The sequence below is a fragment of the Pinus tabuliformis genome, chromosome 6 (genome assembly GCF_031772625.1).
Source record: "Pinus tabuliformis cultivar Carrire ecotype Pingquan chromosome 6, CPIR1, whole genome shotgun sequence".
NCBI classification, from domain to species: domain Eukaryota; kingdom Viridiplantae; phylum Streptophyta; class Pinopsida; order Pinales; family Pinaceae; genus Pinus; species Pinus tabuliformis.
Window position 1 is genome coordinate 725,857,666 of NC_142292.1, and position 3,769 is coordinate 725,861,434.

Sequence of the window (3,769 nt, forward strand, 5' to 3'; positions counted from 1 at the left end):
AACTAATGCATGCTGTGTGTCTTTATGTTGCCCACGTTCTGAATCACTGTATGAAAGTGAGTCAGCATTGTCAACCATAGATTGTCCTGGAGTAGTGCCTAAAAGAGCAGCAAAGGTTGCCATGATAGGCATGGTAATTGGTGTTGTAAATCCAGTCAGCATTCCAAGCGCTGCTCCAGTCCCTGCCCCGGCTCCCACACCAGCATATGGTTTTCTTACCATTTTCTTCTCCAGTCCCTGAAATTGAATTGATGAAAAATTGGGCCCATAAGTGATCATAGCTTGCTGAATGGCAGAACATATTTCTTCTGCCTGTCGAATTTCACGATGGCACTTGATCACACGAGTTGTTTCCTTCGAATCAAATATTCTTGAGTCTTGAGGTGAAGTCCGTAAGTGAACAACCAATTGTGAAGGTAGAGAACCTGGAGGATCCTTTTTCCCATGCCTTGGTTCTACTTTTGAGAGATCAGCCCATGTTATATCCCATAATACTGTACAAGGATCTTTTAATTGATCTATTTTTCTCTGGACACTTGTCTGTGTTGGATTTTGCAGCAGCATGACTCGACGATTGGTAATTATAACAGTTCTTCCCTTTGGTAGGTTAAAATGGTCTTCATATGCATCTGATAAGGCAAACTTTCCACGGATTTTGAAAATGTCTATTTAACCAAATGAGGCACCACGCTCAGCAAGTTGTAGCAGAACCTGGCCTTCAGCGCGATATTCATCATAAGGTCGAAGAACATGGTCTCCATTAATTGCCCAAGGAAGCCTGTAACAAAGTAGTTGTTCCTCAGAGGTTATCGCTGCAGTGATTTTCATCCTCATTGCATTTGCACATTCTGTAGTTTTCGACAGAAGATCAAGAACTCCACTCATTGGTTGATCTGCTACTCCAATTATACCTTTGCCAACACCTTGAACAAAACCCTCCACACCAGATGATCTGGCACCTTCAAGTGGCTTTGTTACAATACCTGTAACTCTGCGAAAGAGTCCTTTTGCAAAAGCCCCTCCACCTTCCCGAATAACATCACCAATGTCTTCTACGTTGCCTTTTATGCAATAAGATCACTACTCTCAACCGACTCTAGCAAGGATGATGTCACCGCAGCATTTGTCAGGCCACCAGTCCTCATATTAGCTCGTATAGGCGTTCCAAAGCCAATAGAAGAATCTTGCCGTCTCTCAGAAATCGTTTTCTCTAGATCCACGAAAACCCTGCCACATATAAAGGGAATATCCTTTGTATCGATCTGAATATGATCGCCACGAGGATGTTTGCGAGCTCCCTTTTCTGGAACATGTACAACTGTTCCTTCTAGCAATTTAAGTAATGCCTGTTGAACAACTTTAACATTGAAATCAGCGACCATGAGTAGTTTATACAAAATAGACTGCACAAGTAGTAAATATGAAGTTTCCTTCACTGGGAGAAAGCATGATCTTGGAACATTGACACCAATTGCACGATCAAAAACTTATAGCAACACCTGCAGCCATTTCAAGCTGAAGCACCTTTACCGCATTTACTTCCTTCGGATTTGGAATTATCTTCTTCTGGGGGTTTTTCTATCTTTCTGTTCTTCAAGACATTTTGCAAATTAGAAACAAATGAAGGTGGCAAGAGCCCGTTCTTCTCAAAAGTGATGCTGCCAGATTGATCACAAATCAAAACCAGAATCAGAAGTTTCGGTCTTAATAGAGAATTTTCAGATTTGGTTTTGGATGGAAGTCCTGATTTGAATGGTACAAGCAAGAATCAAATTTGAAGGTTACAGAACACGCGTCAAGATCGACATGTAAGACCTTGCACATGCTATCCCCATAAATTTCTTGCAGAAAATATGACAGATGGGGTGAGATTTGCTATGGATCAGCACGAATTCCCGATTTCATAGCGCAGTTAGTGCAAAATCGGTGTTTTGCGCTACGAAATCACCTAGACGGAGGTTTCTGCACTGTGAACTTTGAAATAGGATTGACATATGGAGCTTAGGTGTGGTGTGAGACCATTGATGGACTAAAACAGAGAATTGACCCCATTTGACACACTAGCAAGACTCTTAACAAGACTCTAAAACAAGATGAAAAGACTAGGCCCAAAACTGACACCAACCCTTTGACAGATTTAAAAAATTGATGTTCAGAATTTAAACCATTTTTTCTTGAGTGATAACAGGTGGCTCCACTTGGGATAGTGTGCCCCTGTGGTACACTAAGAACATGCAGGTCCAGTGCTTTGTCTTCTTTATAACAAATATAGATTTGCTTGTCAAGCGTCCCCTTCAAGCTTCTTGAGCCTTCACCTCGGGCTTAAGCTTGATGATCACTGTAGGAGAAAGAAATCTACATCTACTGAAAAAAAAATGCTCAGTCAACATTGAGCTTATTTGCATTTACCTACCTACCTACCCTATCAATTCAAACTTCTTTCAGCTCAATCAATGTGAAATTTCCAATGTAGCCAATCATTTGTCTTATCTGATATTTGAGTTTTTTGACTGCATCGGAGTTCAGAGCCACAATGATATTGTGATGACCAGTGCCACTGAAATTGCCTCTGATCTTCATAGAAAAACTGAAACACTGGAAAGTAAAACTCTTCCATATATTTGGCTATAGGATCCCAAAATACATGATCAGCTTGATGATTCTTGTAACTTTCTGGTTGTGCAAACTGATCTTCAACAACAGTGTACAGTTCCTCAGTCGTGAAAGATAAAGGAAGCAACACTCTCTCCTTGTGTTCTGCCATAGAAAGCTTCTGAAAATAATGATCATGATTATGAAGACTATATGCCTGAATTTGACCTTGTAAACCTTCAATGTCTTTCTCAATGTCTTTGGCAAATTCATCCAAAAATTTCATCTTATCCTCTACCTTGCAGTCAAATGATTTTAGATAAGAAGACAAAGACAAAGAAAAATTTTCAACTATTTCTTCATTAATATGATGATCATTCCACTGTTTGAAACCTTGAATTGAAGGAGAGTTTGCCACCGCATCTGATCTATCCATCCATTCCTCCAAAAACATAAGCCAAAAGTCTTCAAATGACTTAATGGATTTGGTAGGAAAGCTTTCAATCCATTGTTTACATTTCCCTTGAAATGAACCATAGAACAACATAATGCAAACATCCTCATGTTTAACTCTAAGAAGCTCTGTAAAATCACAAAAATCTGATATATGCTTCAAAGTTAAACTCAAATCTTCTCCATTGAATTTTGGACCATTCCTTAGAAAATATGCATCCTTGGGAAAATGATTTGGGAAACCATGAATTCCTGAAAAATTTATGCATGCATACCTTGAAATAAGAATGGTAGCATCTGGGTCCTTCATAACTCCAGTGGAATCACCATGAATCTATGAATTTCGAATCCTTCAACAATGGAGTCGCCAAGGTAGATTGCAGCCTCGAAAGCCTTCTGAGCTCCTGCTACCTTTAGAAGTTCAGCTTCATGATTTCGGGAATGAATAATCTTCAGGCTCCCGGCAGACGCACCAAAATGTTATCTCAAAATCAGATCCTGATAGGCTGCTAGTCAGGTTGACTATAAGTAGCTATTTCAACCTACTTTAGGCTGAGGCTTAGCCTCCTCAACCTGAGAGGGCTCTCTCTTGATGGATTAATGATTTTGATTAAAGATAAGATGGCTAACTCTTATAGAACAACTATGAAAATATGAATGGTGGAAACACATTAAACAAAACTATCCATTGGGCTTATGGAGTCAACAACACCTCAATATAACA

The 3,769-nt window shown here is 39.6% G+C and overlaps 1 pseudogene; it reads right to left on the reverse strand.

Moving 5' to 3' along the window:
• Positions 1-1,032: 1,032 nt before the first annotated feature.
• On the reverse strand, positions 1,033-1,556 carry LOC149260752 (CLP protease regulatory subunit CLPX1, mitochondrial pseudogene; annotated as a pseudogene).
• Between the last annotated feature and the right edge of the window lie 2,213 nt (positions 1,557-3,769).